Source organism: Humulus lupulus, chromosome 1, assembly GCF_963169125.1.
Source record: "Humulus lupulus chromosome 1, drHumLupu1.1, whole genome shotgun sequence".
In the NCBI taxonomy this organism is placed as follows: domain Eukaryota; kingdom Viridiplantae; phylum Streptophyta; class Magnoliopsida; order Rosales; family Cannabaceae; genus Humulus; species Humulus lupulus.
In genome coordinates, this window is record NC_084793.1 from 17,786,596 (window position 1) to 17,808,666 (window position 22,071).

A 22,071-nucleotide genomic window follows, 5' to 3' on the forward strand; every position below is an offset into this window, starting at 1 on the left:
AATAAATTTTGGAACAAATATTGTTGAAGACAGTGTATTGAGAAATTAAATGGGTAGATTAGTGCTATATTATAAACCGTAATAAACTAATAAACATTCACTTAAAATCATAGAACTTTTACGTTGTTCAGTAGTTAAAATCCGCTTAGTCAACGAGTCGATATTATTACTTTTCTCTCTCTATTTTTGCAGAGTTTCGGAAATACAAAAAAATCTTCCTCTCTTGTCCAATATTCCTAGTATTTATAGGGGAATTCCATAGGCAGGTTTGGGTCACTGTGTAAATAAACTGCGTAATTAAATAAGGTATATAATTAATACAGATTATTCCCATTTTCAATGGGATATGATTTGATAACATAATAAATATACTCCTGCTATCTCGGATAATAAATGACAATATACGATACAACTTGGTCATTAATGAGCGTATAAAGAATCCCTGAATCTTTAGGGATCCTTTAGTATGTGTTGTCTAGGTTCTCACGAACTGAATATCTCACCCGAGCTCGTGTTTAATCAACTACCTGACCCCGAGCTCGTAGTAACTTCAAAGCGCCCAAAGTTGGATCTAACCATTATGAGTCTCGAACTTGATTGTTACCTTAAGTGTAGGTCAGATGATAACTTGTGTATCGTGTACGAACTGGATTGGATCTCGAGCTACTCAAATCATTAATAACCAAATATTCCACTGGGTTATTTTTCCACATATTTATCTGCCAACTGTACCCGAGTTGAGTAATTGAACTCGTGCTAATTTTAGGGTACAACATTTACCCCCCAAGCTCCTGCTCATGCTTGATGTTGTCACCTTCTAACATGCACAGTAGGGGCTTTTAGACTTCTTCCATTGTTACACCCAAATTTCGAGAATGGAAATTTTGATCTCGAAAGTCAGGCTTGTAAGGTGTAAGCTCGAAATAAGTAGATTCGTCATATAATTAGCATTAATGAGAATATCAGGGACAGTCTCGCTGAGTATTAAAATGACGACGTCAGAATTGGTGAGCTTGGAGGTGTTCCGAGGTTACAAGTCGAGCTCGAAGCTACAGTGACAAAGGTTCAACACTTGTATAAATCTCCTGGTTCATATTTTACCATCAGACAAGACAACTCGAGCTCAGGCATTATGAGCTCGGGGAGGGATGATCTCGATAAAGTCTCTTGCTAAGACCGAGACAAACCGAGCTAGCAAGCTTGTGATGATTGTTGATCTCGGAGGCATTCATTCGAGGTCAATAGACATATGTGAACGTAGTTACTGTTTGAATATCTCTATATATAAGGGATTGGTTGTAATTTGTTAATAAATCCCGAATATCGTGGGATTTATGTGCATATTTTGTAATTATATGCATTTAATTATATTTAATTTGTGATTTGGATAATAACTCCCCCTAAATGTGAGGGGAGATATTCTGTAAACCACTCTATAAATAGCGTGGAACAATTCATTTGTGGGGACTGAGAAATTTGTACGGCGAAAACTCTGTAAAATTGCTTCCAGAAAAGCTTTGAGAAAATTCCAAAAACTGAATAACACCGACTCGTTGACTAAGCAGATTTTAACTGCTGAACCACATAAAAATCATGTCTCTTATTGTTTGTCTCCTTTGGTATTTTGTTTAATTGCTCTTCATTTCTAAGTTGACGAAAAATGGCGTCAATAGCCATATAAAATCGTGTCTGCCCACTAATCAAGTACTAGACATGTGGCATCCTACAATTGGGGTCCGTTCGGGTTTCGAGGACTAAAACAAATGTTCTGTCAACTTTTTGATGTCGTATGGTTCATTTAATCTTGGCCCTTGGTCTCAAATTAACCTAATCGGATGGCCCCAACATTACCACATGACAGCTAAGATAAAAGCATTCATCACAATATACAGTTAATAATTCAAATATTCATTTACATGCACTGCGATGCTAATAAGCATGCCTTGATATTTTCATACAGCAGTCAAGGGCCAGGCCCTATCAGTATCTCATACTTCCTATTGATCCAATAAATAATAACATTCATAATTCATTCCAAACATACAAGCATATATGCACATATACACATTACCAAACCCTGAATTGAGCTTGTCTCTAGCAGCGAATGTACATGTCCAGCCGGTCTTCAGGAACCCATAAACCTAGGATGCTCTGATACCAAGTTGTAACACCCTGGATAGCCAAGATCGCTACACTGTGTGTTTATAAAGATGCAGGACTTGCTAATCAATTCATTTAGTTAAAACGTGATACTAAAACCACTAATGAACTAGGGTTAAAAGGGTTTGGTCTCAAAAGTGTACATTCTATATAACAAAACATTTTATACGTGGGATCCCAAAAAGGAACAGCGTTCGAAAGTTAGTTTACAAAATTTCCAAGGTTTAGAGAACCATTATCCATTCTAAGGCAAAACAAACATTTCTGGTTCCCCTGTTCCTTTCTTCCCCTCAACCGTGGCGGCTGAGCAGCTGGTCATGTACATTCAGCTCACACAGCTCTCCAAGTAAGGGCTGATCAAGTTTCTCCTTGCCTTTACCTGCACCACGTAGCACCCGTGAGCCAAGGCCTAGCAAGAAAACATAATTTGCTTCACAAACAAACAATAACAGATGAATAATCCTCTAAGTATGGTCAAACACTTAACACTCATATTAATTACATAACACGTATTCAGGGTCAAAGATGCAACCAAGCATTAATAACAATCAAGTTACATGATTATCAGGGCTGACAACTTAGGTCGCACCCTCTGTTTACCCCACTGACTCCGGCCCGCTTAAACCGAGCTCAGTACATAATAAGCTGTCCTCGGCTACCAATGGCCGAGCCGCGCCCTATGCGCTAGTGTAACCTTGGCACTCTTAGGCCGTTGGTTTACTGTTTACGTGGCATAATACCATCCTTTCAAAGCATACATATTAGGGAACCCTTAGTCCCATTACAAATGCACAACCGGGTGCAGTTTTCTTACTTTTAATTTCCACGTTCGCTGACTACGAGCGACGACTCTCGAGCACGATCCGCCTCCCGAGCCCTAGCTTAACACCTAGTCACAACCAAGGTAATGGATTCCATTAATATTCAAATAAAGGTTTCCGGGTGCAATGCTAGCTTCCGGGACATCGAATTCCACCAAACACGGTGGTGGAATCGATCCCGAGCACCCTAGGTTAGGTTCCCGCACTTATAATCCCCAAAAGATAACCTAAGGGTTGCGGCCCCTGAAACCTAGCCGCAACCCGCCCCTGAAACAGAAACCATGCCCTCTGAAGGCAGACACGCACCGCGGCCCTGCCCTGTGGCGTCGCGGCTCTTCCCTTAGGCCGAGCCTCCCTGGCTCCTTACTTCGTAGGGCCGAGCGCTCTAGAACAGAGCCGCGGCCCAACCCTTCATGCCCAGAAAATCCACCATTTCTGACATCCTATCCTTATTCAAAACCACCCCAAAGCACCCTAATACAGAAACCCATTAATCACAAGAATTTTAGCATGATCCTAACAGCATAATCCAACAGAAATCCAGCTTAAAAACCCCTCAGAATCACATTTTAATTTCTAAAACCCAACAGCTCCAAAACACAAAAACCAGTCATGCAAACTCAGATTTTAACCTCTAAATTACGAATTGAAGCTTACCTTCTCCGATGAACCACTCCCTTAACAACTTCTGAGCCAAAACCCAAGCTTCTTAGCTCCAATTTAGTCCTTAAATATTCAAACCATAAACACCCTTAATATTAAGTCAAAACTCAGAATTCTAATCCTTAAACATAAAACTCAATTCTTACCTTGGCCTTGGTTGAGTGTTCCTTGGTTAGAGCTGAGCTAATTCCTCAAACTTCAGTTCAAATCCTCTAAATTCCAGCTAAAGTTTCTAAGTTCTGTGTCTTTCTGTGTCTTTCCAAATTAGAAAGAGTCAGTCTAATTTGTTCTACTGTTTTCTAAAGCCTCTTAAGTCTATCTTTAAGTGATTAAGCTAATCCCAAGGCTCGGGGTACCGAAAACGTCCCCAAGGCAAAATGGTAAAATTCCCCAAAATTCCTGCCTAAGCTTCCTAACCTCAAATATATCTCCATATTTATTTCCATAACCCGATAGTCTAAATAACCACCCGATACCTGAAATATCCTTAACTTGTTCAAAGTCAAATATTAAACCCCGTTGTGACTTTCCCGCTATCTAGCTCCCTAGGATCGCCTCAAGTCCCTCACTGCAGACCTACCCACATAATAATGTGGTTCTCACAGATATAATATTTAACCACACTTACATTCATATAATCATACAAGCATGCTTATCATTTAATCATGCATTAAATTAACAAAACTCACACATAAACCAATTATGCCATCCCGACACACTAATCAAGGCCCTTAAGCCACATTAGTGATTTTGGGTCGTTACACACAAAGTCCCATCCTAAGGGTAAATGTGTAAGCACTGCTCTGGAGCAGCCACCAAGAGAGCTCCCCCCATCTTCGGTAACAACTGTCACTGTCCAACAAGCTCCTCCTCCCCCTCCTCGACACATGCCTTCCTCGCATCCTTAAGTAATTTAAACTAAGGCCCCCGTCTGAAGTGAGACTCCCTTCATCCGGATACCGGTTGAGCCACACGATCCGGACAAGGTCCCTGAGCCTTTTCGGAGTATCGAGTATGAGACGACGAGTCACATGGTGGGACATGCGTACAAAGCTAGTGACAGGGATCTGAGGACCATGGAAGAGCGCAGCCCGGAAGACGTCCTCGAATCTGCTATGGGAATGAACCTCACCGTGAGTCATTTTCCCACTTCTAACCTTTCCTTTTTTTTATTATGTGTTTTTTTTGTTGACTTGCTTCATTGTTCTGCAATCTGTCTTGGCTCAATACTGAAGCATAGCTCATGTTAAAGCCAGGAACGAGGAACTAGGAGCTGCCTTAACTGTTGCCCAAGAGAATGAGCAGGCCACCAGAGCCGCCCTGAGTGTTGCTCAAGAGAGTGAGCATGCTGCCAAAGTTGCTCTTATTTCTTCTCAAGAGGGCGAGCAGTATGCGAAGGTCGCATTGTCCACCTCTCAGGCTTAGGTCGTGGAGGCGAGTCGCCGTGCTGATTAGCTTCAGGCCGAGAATGATGAACTCAAAAGCGAAGCTGATCGAGGCCGAGGCTAAGGCCAAGAAGGAAGCTGCAATGTCCTCGTCGACTGTAGCACCCTGGATAACCAAGACTGTTACACTTTGTATTTTAAAATAGTGCAAGACTTTCTAATGAATTCGTTTAAATAAAAATGTGATCCTAAAGTCAATCACCAGGTTAGGGTTAATTTTTTTTGGATATAAACAGTTAATTTTCATTGAAATAGGTGTTTGTTACATGGGATAAAAAAAAAAAAGGTTTTAAGCAACAATTTACAAACCTCAAAAGTTTTGTACAACTAGTAACCACTCTAATGGCAAAATACCAAATTTAAGGCTCTGTCCCTGTACTATCCCTCGGCCGTGGTAGACGAGCCGCTGACAATGTACACTTCGCCCCTAGAGCTCTTTAACTCATGGTTGGTCCAGTTTTCCCTTGCCTTTACCTGCACCACGTTGCACCCGTAAGCCAAGGCCCATCAAGAAAACCAAAACAGCAAACACATGTAGCAATAATGATATTCGATCAAGCTTAACTCATTCAATTTAAATCAATAAAGCAGAGTACAAATAATCAACTAATCAATGATACACACATAATTTCAAGCTCACAAATATTCAAGGTTAACACACTTAGGCCAAGCTCCCTATTTATCTTGCTGACCTCGACTCGCTTAGGCCGAGCTGCACTCAGTATGCTTACCGTCAGCCCCGGCTCACTTAGGCCATTTGTTCATGTACATCACATCAATCTTACAAACACACAGTACAAGTATTCAATAATTGGGAATCTTTGTCATGTTCACAACCACACAATGGTGTAGATTTCTTACATTGAATCCCGAGCGAAGAATACAAAACGGTCTCAAGCACGATCCTCAGTCCCGAGCTTTGGCAATAAACCTAGTCACAGCGTTAATGGGTAACCATCAATTTCTAATCCAAATAAATGCTTAGAAAATAATAGCTAGTCACCGAGACCTCGATTTCTACTAAACTAAGTAGTAGAAATCATCCTGAGCGCCTAAGTTTGAATTCCCGAGCCTCCCCGAACCTTAAACCTTATTCCCCTTAATTCACCATTATGGGTCGCAACTTGCCCTTGAGGGCCGCGACCCGCCCTTCAAACAGAGACCCATTCCCCCCTGATGGGAGACACAGGATGCGACTTGCATTTCCCCGAGTTGCGGCACGCCTGGCGGACAAAGGCTCGCTGTAACGACCCAAATTCACTAATATGGCTTAATGGCCTTGATTAGTATGCCAAGAGGGCATAATTGGTTTGTGTGTGAATTTATTAATTTTAATGCATGATTTTATGATAAGCATGCTTGAATGGTTATATGAATGTAAATGTGATTATATGCTATAATTGTGAGAACCACATTATTATGTGGGTAAATCTGCAGCATCCGACTTGAGGCGATCCTAGGGAGCTAATTAGCGGGAAAGTCACAACGGGACTTAATAATTGACTTGGGGCAAGTCAAGGGGTATTTCGGGTATTGGATGGTTATTTGGGTTATCGGGTTATGGAAATAAATAATTGGAGATATATTTGAGGTTAGGAAGCTTAGGTGGGAATACTGGGGAATTTTACCATTTTGCCTTCGGGGACGTTTTCGGTACCCCGAGCCTCGGGATTGACTTAATTACCTAAGGATAGACTAAGTAAAACACAGAACACGGTGGAAACATTAAGAACCGACCTTCCCTCCTCTTCTCTTTCTCTCTCAAAGAAAACCACAAGAAAATTAAGAAAAACTTGGCTGGGATTCAGAGAATTAGAGCTGTGATTCAGGAGATTAGCTCAAGGATTAGCTGATGATTCAATCAATAATTAAGGTAAGCCATAAGATTTATGCATGGTGGTAATTTGTGTTTATGGCTGAGTCTTGATTGAAGCTTGGAACTTGGGAGTTAGCTCAGAAATCTTTTAGAGAGTTGGTTCATCAGAGAAGGTAAGCTCGAATTTATGATTTAACGATTGAATCTTAGTGTTTTCTTGATTGGTTTGGATGTTTTTAAGGTTTTGAGTTTCAGAGATTGAAGTGGGATTTTGGTGAGTTTCTAGGCTAAGTTTTTGGTGGGTTGTGCTGCTGGAATCGTGTTAGAAGTTTTGTGATAATTGAGTTGTGGAATTGGGATAGTTTTGGATGGTTTTGAGTGAGGTTTAAGAGGAAAAAATGGTGGTTTTTCTGGGTACGAAGGGGTCGACCCGCGACATAATTCTTGGAGCGCCACGGCCCTCTGAGGCTGATGAGTACTAAAGATGGAGGGCAGGTTGCAGCATGGGGCTTGTAGGGCCGCAGCCCGTGTCTGGTTCTGGGCATGGATGAGCCTCTGGTTGGGGCCATGCTGCGACACAGGGAGCCAGAGCCGCGACCCTTAAGGAAATTTTGGTTTTTGGGATTTTAAGCATGGGAATTTAACCTAGGGTGCTCGGGATCGAATCTACTACCGTGTTTGGTGGAATTCGATGTTCCAGAGACTAGAACCTTATCTAGAAGCCCTTTCACAATTATTAATGGTATCCCTTATCTTGGTTGTGACTAGGTATAAGCCAGGGGCTCGGGAAACGGATCGCGCTCAAGAGGCATCTCACGTAACCAGTACACTTGGAAACTAAAGGTAAGAAAACTGCACCCGGTTGTGGATTTATAATGGGACTAAGGGTTCCCTATTTTGTATGCTTTATAAAGGATGGTATTATGCCATGTAAATAATAAAAAAACGGCCTAAGAGTGCCAGAGTTTACATTAGCGCACAGGGCGCGGCTCAGCCACTGGTAGCTGTGGACAGCTTATTATGCACTGAGCTCGGTTTAAGCGGACCGGAGTCAGTGGGGTAAACAAAGGGTGCGAACTAAGGGTGTCGACCCTGATTATCATGTGATTTGATTGTTATTATTGATTGGTGGACTTGTATTGCGGATTTTATATGCTACGCAAGTGCACGTATCGCAATTTAGTAATAATCTTGGTAAAACCAAGTATAGTCCTCAAGGACTGAATCTCCAATTACCAGTCAATTAATCTTTTTTTCTATTTGGTCGATTAGACTTTCGATTCTTGTAGACAAAGCAAAAGATAATATAAAATGCAGAAACAATAATTAAATATTAAATAAAGTAATGAGTGATAACAAAACCTTAGAATTAAACAATGAAAGAGTAATTAGGATATTTAATCTCATCAACTATCCTCCCTATCACTCCCTAATACAAAATACTAAATTTTTCTTCTTTCTACCTATTTCAATTAACAAGTTGACAAAAGCAACTTATAATCATATTATGAATTATAAACTCAACCTAAGTAACAATTTCCTATATTTCTATGGTAAATTGAATCACAAAGATAGCATTAATCTTAACAACTCAATAAATAGTTACACAATTAATCTGGATACTCTCGTTCCAAATTAGAATTATGTCCAATATAACCAAAGCAAATTCAAATCGCATTTCTCCGATTTTGATTAAAAAACATCTAGATAATGACTATAGATGGCCAATCAATAATCAATCAATAAGAAAAGGCTATAAGGAATTGAAAGGAGATTGAAGAAGAAAATTGAAATTGCATTAATTCATAATAGGGATTCAAGTGATTCAATTAAAAATCCTAAACAACAATTTAGTTCATAATTGTAATTCTAATCACAAAGAAATTTAAAAATAACATAAGAAAATATATGAAAAACATGCAGTATTTTTTAGTTCTCCCAGCCTTCTTAGCCTCCAAGACTCTCCAAAATTCGTCTCCCCATTTTCTCGTTTCCTCTTTTTCATAAAACCTAATCTTTTAAATTTTTGAAGAGGTAAGCTGCGGCTCTACATGTACCATGCCGCGGCCCGTGTCCCAAATTCACAAGGATCTGAAATGCTGGGCCGCGGCTCTCCCAAAGCCATGCCGCAGCCCGTGTCTCTGATTTCTGGGTTTTGGCCCTTCTATGTCGCGGCCCTCCTCAGCCATGCCGCGACTCAAGCCTCTCCTCCAAAACTTTGGTTCTGTTTCAAGGGCTAGCCGCGACTCTACAGTGCTCATGCCGCGGCCCTTAAGACATTTCTTAATTCTTGCATTTTTAAGGCCGAAAAATCACCAACGCATCCAAATCATGTTGAGATCCATCCTTTGTCAAAAATATTATCAAACCTTGGATATTTCTTCTCTTTTTGGACATTTTTCCTTCAAGTACTCAAATCTTCCTGTTATTCACAAAAACTACAAAACAAACAAACAAAAGCATATACCCGCACTAAATGAAAGAAAAATGACATAAAAGACTACCTAAAACACCACCTAAACATGACAAAAACTAGACTCAACAACTTTTCATGGTGAATAGCTAAGTGTAGGTTTGTTGATTCTTTGCTTATGTCTATGGGCTATGTAATTAGTGTGATATGCTAAGTGTATGAACATGCTTTAAGGATTATTTAGTTGATATCATTGTTTGTACTATAATGTTATGTTTTCTTGCTGGGCCTTGGCTCACAGGTGCTACGTGGTGCAGGTTAAGGCAAGGGCAAGCTTGATCAGCTCTGAGAGCAGAATGTACATGATCAGCTGCTCAGCCACCACGGTTGAGGAGGAGACAAGAACAGGAGAACCATAAATGTATGTTTTGCCCTTATAGTGGGTAGTGGTTGTTTGTACTCTGGAAATTTTGTAAACAACTTTTTAAACGCTGTTTCTTTTGGGATCCCTTGTGTAAAATGTTTATTTATATGAAATGTATATTTTGAGACCAAAACCTTTTAACCCTAGCTCATTAATGGTTTCAGTGACACGTTTTTAACTAAATGACTTGATTAGCAAGTCCCACACTTTTATAAATACACAGTGTAGCGGTCTTGGCTATCCAGGGCGTTACACTCCCAGCCTCAAAACTCATGCGGGCCGCGGCGCCTGAAGAACAGGGTCGCGACCCGAGCCCCTAAACCCAGAAAATCCTCAATTTTCTTAACACTTCTCCTCAAGTCTACCCTCAATTCGCACTCCAAAATAGCAACCTAACCAGAATTTATGCCCAAAATTCCCATCCTTTTGATCTAAACACTATACCCAACTCATAACCAATTCTTACCCTTATTAAATACTCAAATTCGACCATAACTAGCTAGCAAACTAAGACTCATGAAACCTCTAGTTTTCAACATAGTTTCAGTAGAAAAATTATGCTTGCTCACTACGAATTTTCATACCCAATTGTCGTTTAGATCCTAAAAAATACTCTGACTAATCCCAGCTTGGTTTTCCTCCAAATTCCCAGCTCAATTCTAGCTTGGTCTCCTTGAATTCTCCAAGTTTCACCCAAGTTCTAAAGAGAGTGACAGAGAAAAACGTGTAGGAGGTGAGAGAGAGAAATTCTGTAAGTTTCCAGTTCTTTTCCTAAGCCTTCTGACCCAACAAAAGTCTATTTTGCCCTTTAAACTTATTAATCTTCTAGGGTCTCTAAATGGTAAAACAGTCATTTTCCCTCGATTCCTGCTAATACCTCAAATGTTCCTACCATTAATCAATTAACCCTGTCATGTCCAATTAATTACCAAATGCTTATTCAATATCTAATAAAGCCACATAATATCCTATAAATTCCCAAAATAAATACCCCCAAGCTCGCCCGAGCCGAGTATTTAAACATCGCTGTGACTATTTCGCTAATCCGCTCACTAGGACCGTCTTGAGCCATATGCTGAAAATATATCCACATAATAATATGGTCTCAACCATATATCATGTAAGATCACATTTATGCCCTCAATGAACCAAAATTACAAATATGCCCTTATAAGCTATAAAGGGCCCACATGCATATCTAACACTCATGACACATGCATATCATATATTCATATAATCATATTAATCATGCTTGCCGCATAGTCACACATTTAACCAATTGAACACACATATAAACTAATTATGCCCTCCTGGCACGCTAATCAAGACACTAAGCCCTATTAGCAATTTTGGGTCATTACAACTATCCCCTCCTACTGGAATTTCGTCCTCAAAATTTACTTGAATAACTCGGGATACTGATCCTGCATAGCTGACTCAAGCTCCCAGGTCGCTTCCTCGACCTTGCTATTCCTCCATAACACTTTGACTAGAGGAATGGTGTAATGCCCCAAATTTCCTAATAAGGTTTAAGACCTTGATTAGGAGGCCGGGAGGGTCATAATTGATTTATTATAATATTTAATGATTATATGCATGTTTATGTGAATTATATTATTATATGATGGTGTATGCATGCATATGGGTTCGTATTTTAATTGCAAAGGACATTTTGGTAATTTGGCCCGTTGAGGTCGTGATTGTGTATTTTTATGCATGGGGGTGAATTATAAATAATACCACATTATATGTGGATTGGTTCGAGCATTCGGCATGAGACGATCATGGAAATGCAAGTTTTCGGTCTAGTCATAACGTGTTTAAGTTCGGGGCTCGGAGTGAGTCTCGGGATAATTTGGTGATTAGAACGTTGCCGGGAATTAAAGGGTAACGGGATATGAATTATTGGTATTTGAGAATATTGAGAGTAGCGGGAATTAGAGGGTGTTAATTATAATTAACGAGATATGCGGGAAATGACGTTTTTACCCTTGGGATGACTTTAGAAACCTTAAGTGACCTAGGGGCATTTAGGTCATTTGGCAAAGGATATGTATCATTTAGATGGCTGTAGAAAACAGAAAAAACAGAGCATCATCATCCTCATATCTTTCTCTCGCGTACCTCTCCTTCTCTTCTTTTCCTTTTCTGATTTTTGACCTAAAATTGAAGAACCAAGCTAGGAGATCAAAGGTGGGAGCTTAGGAACTTAGTTCATCCATTGAAGGGGATTTAAATCAAGCTTGAGGTAAGGAATTCATCCATGAAAACAAGCCATACTCTGTTTTTCTTTATAGTTTTCAACTTATAGTTTTGATGTGGATAGTTGGAATCAATGGAAGTTTTTGTGTATGTTTGAGTGGGTTTTGATGAGGGTGTGGTATAGATGATGATTTGGGGTTGAATTGGATGTTTGGGATTGATTTGGAGGGTTGGTTTTAAGAGAAGTCGCAAGGAAGAAGAACCAGAAAGTTTCTAGTCTGTAATTGGCGCAGCAACTCCATTCAGGGCGCAGCAGCGCTAGGCAGGGCAGAGAGCAGGGCTCTCTGACTTGGAAATAGGGTTGCAGCGCTGGTCCATTTTTCAGCAAACCTATTTTAGGGCTCGAAATGACTTTTAAGGATTGGGGTTTGGTTCCTTTGCCCCATTTGAGTATATTAAGATTCCCGAGAGTGAGGGATGGATCCCGGGAGTGTGATTTTAGATTATAAACCTTTTTATGATTTATTTTATTGATGGGATTCCATATTTGGTTATGACTAGGTAACTGCTAAAGGATCAAAGGGTTGATCGTTCTCAAGGGTCGTTCTTTTAATATTTCTTGCTCGAACCCAAGGTAAGAAAACTGCACCCCATGTGTGACATGCATGGCTATGATTGATGCATGTTGGATGTTTAAATGTAAACATTGATAGCATAATGAATGCTTGGCAATTTTTCCCATTTGCATATGATTATTATTGAGGCATGCTGGTTGGCTAAATGTGATGCATGTGAAGCACGAGAAACATGAGATTAGGGCATGCCATGAATGATGAATATGAGATTGGTCAGCGCTTGAGTCTATGTGTTTGCGCATGATCATTACTATGCTCGCAGTTGTTAAGTAAGCATGTTGAATGCCTCATCTTTGGAAGTGTGACATATGATATATGTTTGGTAGCAATGCTTACTTGTGCATGGCACTGACTCATCAGTAAGAATTGGCAAAGGTGTTAGTATCAACTATGAAGCTGTGACTCATTAGTCAGGTTCGGCAGTGGTACTGGACACTGGTCACATAGCGCTGACTCATTAGTCAGAACGGCCTTAGCGTGTTCCATGCAAGCCATGTCGATTAGATCAAATCGACTTTCTACATTGAATGACTCAAAGAGCATTAATGCAGGACCGACCCCAAGTTCGATGAATATTATAAGCGCTTGAAGGCTAGTGGCATACCCAACAGCCACTCTTCCACTTGAATTAGTGACTTGCTTGTCAGTCACTCAGTATGGTTTACCAGAACCTGTTGAAGGCTAGTGGCATACCCAACAACCACTCTTTCACTTGAATTTGTGACTTGCTTGTTGGTCACTCGGCATGGTTTATCGGAACCTGAAGTGTTGCGACACTCATTTGATTAGTAAGCGCTTGAAGGCTAGTGGCTTACCTAGCAGCCGCTCTTCCATTTGAATTAGTGACTTGTTTGGTAGTCACTCATCTGATTAGGATTGACTTGATAGTCCTCCAATCAGAAGAACAGGATTTCTTATTCTGGATACCCCAACATCGTTTGAACTCATCTGCATGCTGAATAGAGCTATGTTTGCTAGGCATGCCAGATATGATTTGATATCGTGGTTTGACTGTTTATGAGCATATGAGTTTTCTTGCTGGGCTTCGGCTCACGGGTGCTTTGTGGTGCATGTAAAGGCAAAAGGAAGCTGGACCATCCTTGAGTTGAAAAGCTTAGGTGATGATGTGTACATATGCAGCTGCTCGACCAATACTTGGGCGACGTTTGAAAGTGGAACTAGGGTTAAACCCTGTTTTGCCACTTAGAACGGCCTGTTGTAAATATTCTTTTGTAATAGACTCTGAAATTATATTTTTGGGATCCCAATGTATATATTAAATGTTCTAGTGAAACGTTACATCTTAACCGAAATTTTTAATCCCTAAACCGCTAATCACACTTAGTTACACGTTTATGGCCAAACGACTCGATTAGCGAGTTTAGCACTGTTTGCAATGCGCACTGTAGCGGTCCCTGGAGTTGGGGCGTTACAAATCGTCTTGTTCTGTAGAACTTTGTATTTCCTGTCTAGGACTTAAACTGGTCTCTCCTCATATGACAAATCTGTCTGCAATTCCAAGTCCTCATACTCCAGCACATGAGTCATCTCTGAGATGCATTTTCGAAGCATAGAAATGTGGAATACGTCGTGAACCCCTGATAAAGATGGTGGCAGTACCAATTTGTAGGACACTAGCCCGACCCTCTGCAGGATCTCAAAAGGTCCTATGAATCTAGGGCTCAGCTTGCCCTTTTTCCCAAACCTCCTCACCCCTCGCAGTGGTGACACTCGTTGAAACGCGTGATCCCCTACCTAAAACTCCACGTCCCTACGCTTGGGATCAGCGTAGCTTTTCTATCTGCTCTGCGAAGTGAGCATTCGAGATCGTATCTTCGTTCGCCTCTGGTGTCGCGTGAGGGCCCGGACTAAAGGCTGGATTGTTAGTTGGTCTCATGTAGGGAAGAAGAAGGCTTGGATGCACGCAGGGAAGAGGAAAAGAAGAGTTGTCCTCCAGTGTCTTCGTTCGCCTCTGGTGTCGCGTGAGGGCTTGGGCTCGCGTGGGTCGAAGCTTCGACGACCTATGAAGCTCCTTGCCAGTGCGTGTAGCTGGTGGCAGTGGGGAAGGCATGGTCGGGTTCCACAAAGGTGCAGACGGGAGAGAGAGAGTGAAGGAGAGAGGTTAGGTGGGAGAAAGAGATTTGAGAGAGAGGAGAGAGAAAGATGAGGAGAAGAAAAGAAAGAGAAAGATAGATCGGTGGCAGAGTGGGAGAATAACGTTTGTTTTATTATTATTTTTTAATTTAGTTATTAATAAAACTTTTATTTATTTATTATTTTTTTTTAGGGCCCATTTTGAGTGTCATCAATACTCTTTTAGGACATTCAAGGTGTGTCCTTAAAAGTCTCCACTAACTCAAATTTTCTCATAGTCTTTTAGGACCCACATCAGTAATTAGGGCTCGCACTGCGTGTCATAAAATATATTTTTTAAGGACTCTCGCTGAGTGTCCTAAAAAGTCTAGGAGATGTTTTTAGGGCATGCATCTAGGTGAGTGCCCTAAAAAAGTGTCATAAAAACCACTTTTTGTAGTGGTGTTAAGGGGTCGTTTGATATGTAGAAATCTGAAAATGGGAATGAGAATCTGAACACTTTCACATGTTTGGTACTAGGCTTGAATTTTTCTGACCTGGAAAACTGTACTTAAGAGGTTTTAACTTTTCATGATTCTGGGTTGAAGTGAAACTCATCTTACAAGTAGTTTTCAGATACTCATAAATGTGAAACACTTCAAAATTATTATTTAAAAAAAATCTTAAACCAATAATTTTTTTAGTTAATGACTTATTTTATTTTTGAAGCTTATAATATAAAAAACATATATACATATATCAAATTATAAAATGATAAATATTATTTGTTTATTTAAAAAAATTGATATGTAAAGCCTTTATATCATCACTTTAGTTTAAAATAACAAATGAAATATTATTAAAAATAAAATAAGGGTATTTTTCTATTTTTATAAATTATACTTGATTACTGTATTTTTTAATTCTGTTAAAAAATATTTCATGACTAAAATTGTTTATAAATTATAATCTAAAGAAAATTTTGCTAATTTTTTAAAATGTCATTTGCTATTTATAATTATATTATTTATTATTTTTATGAAATATATTATTGTATTAATTTTATGAAAATATGAAAATTTGATAGATTCCTATGTACAACCAAACACAAAAAGTAATATTCTGAGGAATCATAGATAAGATTCCAATGCACAACTAAACACAGTAATATAATTTTCCAGACTATCAAATTACCCTCTCTTCAACTTTCTTAATAATATAAATATTGTGAACTCCTCATACCAAACAACTCCTAAGTTCATTGACAAACCTAGAGTTCACACTATACATAAAATAATAATAATAATAATTTGATGAAAAATAGTAACAATATAAAATTATAATTACAATCTAGTATAAATGAGTAATGCTAGCAGCATACACTTATTTTACACACTTAAAATACACACATTATTTAGGTGAGATACATTTTAAACTATTCCAACAAATATGGTAATATTATTGTGACATTTTGAGTGTGTAAAATAAATGTATGACTAACATTACTCATTATATATATATATATATCGATAAAGTTGATTATAATTAAAAATATATTTACATCACAAATAATTTTTTATGTTTTATTTGTGTTTAATATTTTTAGCCACGTATATTTTAATAATAAAAATATATTTACATTATAAATAAATTTTTTATTTTATTTATGATTAATACTTTTAAGTCACAAACAGACATCAAAATAATAACATATTTAAGATTTATTTTTATTCACAAATGATATAATATATATATTTTTATATATTTATAGGCTATGATGTTACCCCTTGAGTATAATCTGACTATTGATTAAAAGTAACGTATATTATGACCATTGTCATTCATCAAAATCCTTTGATTTAAATGAATGGTCAAGATAATATTTTATATATATCTTCTATATAAAAAGTAAGTAGATAATAGAAATTATTTATTTTAACCATTTTTTATTTTATTTTTTTGTTAATTTTAACAAAATATTCTATATATAACAAAATAGTCTTATATTTAACCGTAGATTGTAAACATTATTTAAACTCAAATAAAATTAAATAAATAATTAAACAAATTAAAATATGATATTTTTGAAATATTTTACAAGGATAATTATTTAAAAATAATAAAACCATAAGTTTTATAACTTAAATAAAATTTAATTAAACTTAAATTTTACGTGGTAGAATAATATCATATTAAACATATAATATAATATAATCTACTATTAACTAGCAACAAATTTAAAAAAAAAAAAAAACTAGCAACAAACTTAAATTTAAAATCTATATATAGTACTAATATTATATTAAACATATAATATATAATATCTTGTTGTCACTGCCAAATTCAAAAACTAGAACAAACATAAAATTATACATAAATTAATTAATTAAAATATGATATTTTTAAGATATTTTATGATAATTTAAATAATTAAATTATATTTATTTAAAAATAATAAAGGCATACATATTATTTTTTTATCTTATAAATTTGTGTGATAATTTATTTTTTATAAAGTGATTGAAGCTCTTTTTTTTCATTAGAAACTAAAAATAGTTGATGCATGTAATATTACTCTACACTATGACTTTCTATTATCAATTAATTTTTAAATATTATTATCATGTAGTCATGTAAATATATATATTTGTCAATATTTTATTTAGATGTCATATATGTAGAAATTATTGATATAAATATTTATATATACTATAAAACTATAATTCATTCTATTATATATTTAAAAAAAAAAAAGTGAACGGATTTTTATTAAAATTATAGACAATGTTTTGCCCTAATTTTTTTAATACATTTATGTCATACATTATATTAAACATATTTTATTTATTTTTATGATATTATTTATTTATTTAAAATTTATATAATAATAAAAAAAAATACATGTTTGAATAAGCATGTTTACAATTTTAAAATTAAACAAACGTGCATTGCACGTCGTTTTTCTACCTACTATACCGATAATCAAGCGCTATATATTGTAGAAAATCTATATATAATATATTTGTTTATGTGAGGAAGCTAGGAATGAAGGGACGAATTTCTTTTGTAGATTCCTTATCCTAACCACCGGAGATCTACGATACAGATAATGTTGTTCCACTAAAATCCAGTCTCGATTGGGAACAATGTACTTTCTAAGTCTATATATTAATTGGGTGTCATTAATGAAGTGGCCCATCTACAATTTGGTCAAATTTAAATTTATATACATATTTACATACATATATAAAAATCAACAAAGAAAAAAGGGTTTTATATACGTCCATTTTTCTAGTTTTTCTTGCTAGTTTAGTCTGCTCCTATACATTGATTGATTCATTGAACAAGGTCCTAATCATTATCATGTTTATATATTATAGCAATTATTTATAACGTTTTTCATTATTTTAATGTTTAATATTCCTACCTTTTTGTGTAGTTTATAATATTTGCTTGGAATTTATTTATTCGCAAAGTCAGTTCTAACTAATTAACCACATATTTTAATTTGAAAAATGTTACATATTTAATAGTATATTTTAATTACCACGTATATGTAACCCTAGTAGAATATGACTATATTGATTCATGTAAAAAAAAAATGAAACCAATACAACTTTTACGCATTGTTACCTATTATTAATATTATGTGTGGATTTTCATTGTATTCGTATTATTAAAGAGTACTTTCTTGACCAGACTTTTTGCCTAGCCAAAAAAAATTATATACCACTAAAGGCTCTATATCTAGATCAGAAATGGACCAAATGAAATCGTGAATCGAATTTGATTTCAAACCCATTACGTCACATTGACCAAATGAGTTCGAATATAGTACATAAATATATTTTTTCTTTATTTTTAAATATATTTTTATTTTAAAAAAAATATTTTTTAGAATGCTGGAGAACCGTCCAAATTCCCATATAATGTTCTTAGCTCTAGAAATGGTGAAAGCTAAGTAGTTGGCAAATTTCATGCGAACCCTAAAAAAAACTTATATATAAATATATAATAGAGTATTGTGATGTATGCCGTGATGCATGTTTGCTTTATTTAGTATATTTAAATTCTAACAACAAAAATTAAAAAATATATATAATCAGAATAATCCTTAATTTTAAGTAAATCGAATATAATGAAGATATATTGAATCTCACATCCATATATATATATATATATACTACGTACTAGACTGCATTTCTATAACTTATTTTATTTTTTTGTAAAGGCAAATTATGAAAGGTTTATTGTGATCTTATTTGGAATCATTAGTCTAAGACAAGGGTTTCGGTTCAAAATAGCTCTTATAAAATGGTCAACAATAGAGAATCTATATTTATATTATTATGAAACTTTTAATATATATATATTGAAATTAGAAAGGTGGTATCTGCATGGATAAATTTCATTCTTGGTATATATATACATATATATTATTGGATTTCAAAGGTACTCGTTCGACCGTTATACCATTTATATGAGTGAATATCTAAGAGGGAACTAGTCTCTAGTCTCTCAAAACAATAATTTCAGGAAATAATAATATTCAATTAGTTTGTATGCATAATGTGTTATTTGTTTATTTATTTTAGGTTAATAAATTAAATTAAACTTTACGTCAAGTTGACTTGTCCTGGCTTGGTTTGAATATTGATTTGGTGTTAATATCCTATCATCATTATCAATAGCTTATTAATAATAAGTTTTGAGTTGCTTTTCTAGGGCAGCTTTTTCTAGCCAAACTTCATCTGAAACCAACCCAATTAAGAGGACTTTTATATATATCTTTATTTGTGTTTACAATTAAGAGGATTTTCTTGTATATATAGTTTTATATGTTTTTACAAGTAAAATGAATTATAAAAATATCTCAAGAATAACACATAATTTACTAGCTATAGTTACTCCATTTCATTCAAATAAACATAAAATCCCTAGCAAAGCTTTTTTAGCATTTTCTCATATAATTAAGTTACACTTATACAATATGATCAATATATTTATATACATTTTTAGGAAGCACTTTCAAATATTAGGCATATATGTATACTCTAAATATACAATATATATTTATACGAGAGTATGAATTAATAATGATATTAATGTGTGGCTGCCAAATCTTGATATATTGATGGAGACTCGAGTGGTGAACATATATTTCTCTTGAATTTATATAAAGTCATTGAATTTACTATATAGTATACATATAAAATTATTAACATATAGTCTAGATTTATTTGGTGAAATCGATTATCTTACTATGTATATATATATACTGGTATATTGTTATATTTATCTATATATATATATATATATATTGTACATGCCAATTTTAATGTGGATGGCCCATTGATCGACGCAGCATTGTCGTCAAAAAGGACTTATCGATGATTTTTAATTATTTGTTTGTTCAAATCATCACTTTGTGTGTGGTGGTTACCATCAAGCTGACCATGAATCAAATATATCAACTCATCACAATTCTCCATAGCTTTTAATTATGTATACAATTAACCCACCTCCTTTCAAACTTATAATAATAATGTATAATCTATATAATGTATGTATAGTTGATTATAAGTCCCCCTCAAGTACGTATAATATATGGCTTAGTTTAATTATTAGTTTGTATATGTATTTATAAATATATGACTGCATATATATAAGAGCATTTTGAATGGAGTGCAAAAAACTGGTACAATGCTATATTTAGTACATCCTACAATAAATATAACTCCAATGGTCTTCTAAAAAGTGTGTCAAATTTGTTACATGCTAAAAGTTATGTCAAATTTGACACAAAATATAGCATACCAAATTTGACACATCAATAAATCCTACTTTTTATTTACAATATTATCACTAATTATTATAATTGAGTAGTTAATAATTAATGACCAAACATATATTATTTTTTATTTATTTTTTTAATGACAAATTTTGTAGAGTACATAATTTGAATAATAAAAAATAATACAAAAATTAATTTTTGTATGTTTTTAATAAATATTAAGTAAATTATTGATTTTTTTGTGTTGGAGCACAATTATAAATATTGTGCTAAATATAACATTAACTTATTAACTTATTTTTTATGCTAAATTTAGCTTAAAATTTACATCTTAGAGATGGTGAGTATATGTGTGCCTAATTATACATGAAACTTATATTAATTATATAGTTGGAATGCTGTTATTTAAAAAGTATACTCAGGCCTGTTTTTAATTTATTATGATATGTCTCACACTACTTGATAAATATTTGAAGTGATATTAGTGCCCTTAGCACAACGCCAATACTAGTATTTCTTTCCCAACAAAATATAACTGTATATATAATATATATATATAAATATATATATATATATAGGGTAGTTGTTATGTACGGCCATGGGTTTTGCTCCCATGGTAAGGGCATTTTTCTGACTATTAATCACAAATCAAACGGGGTTGATTTCTAGATTTACATTATATTTATTATACACCTTACTTGATAGAATCATTTACTTATTTCTTTGTTTATTATTATAATAATTTTTTTATTTAGAAAGTAATATATTGTTAGATTCAGTTGATTTTAATTTGTTTGAATCTCTGCAAACATACAATTTGGACAGAGAAAAATGCAATTGTAGTCGTGAACACATGCTATATTTTAACATTAAATACAGTAAAAGAAAACAAAGAAATCCAGAAATATATAGTGATCAAGTTAAGAAGCCCAATCGATGGTCCACGGCATTCGCAACGAGCTACTTCTTCGCCGACCAGCAACTTCACCCAACCTCTCCAACTTCGTCATTTCGCCACTCGATTACTCGCATATGACAAATCCTTGGAATCACGACACATAGCCTAGCACCTCACCTGCTAAGTCCATCCAAGCACTTTTTGCAACTCCTTTTGATCTTATCAAATCACCCAAAGAGTGGAATCTACAAATAGAAAACCAATATCTACATATAGATTACACGAAAACTAACAAAACCCAATTGTAGAATGAATTGTAATTAATCATCTACATAAATAAAATAAATCAAAGTGAGCTCATATTTTTTTATAATTGCTAACATTTGCCCTGCAACCATCGAGGATTAAGTCTTTTAGACGACCCAAATGGTGAAGACACCAGACTTGAACCCTCTATATCCTGAGTCTTCGTTTGGTCTTTCGGTCTTTTCAATGACCGTAGTTCAGTTTGATCAGTTACAGTGGTAGTGGAAGGAAAATAATTGGGTGAGATAATGACCATGGTAAAACCTTCCAATGGTGTAGATCATTCTATATTTTTTAAATGAACGGTTATAAAAATGCACGTACGGTGGGGGCAAAATCATACCCCTATTTAAGAAGTACCGTATGAGAATTTTCCTACAGGGTTTCACTTTAAGCCCTATCGGTAGGACTCTCAGTGTTT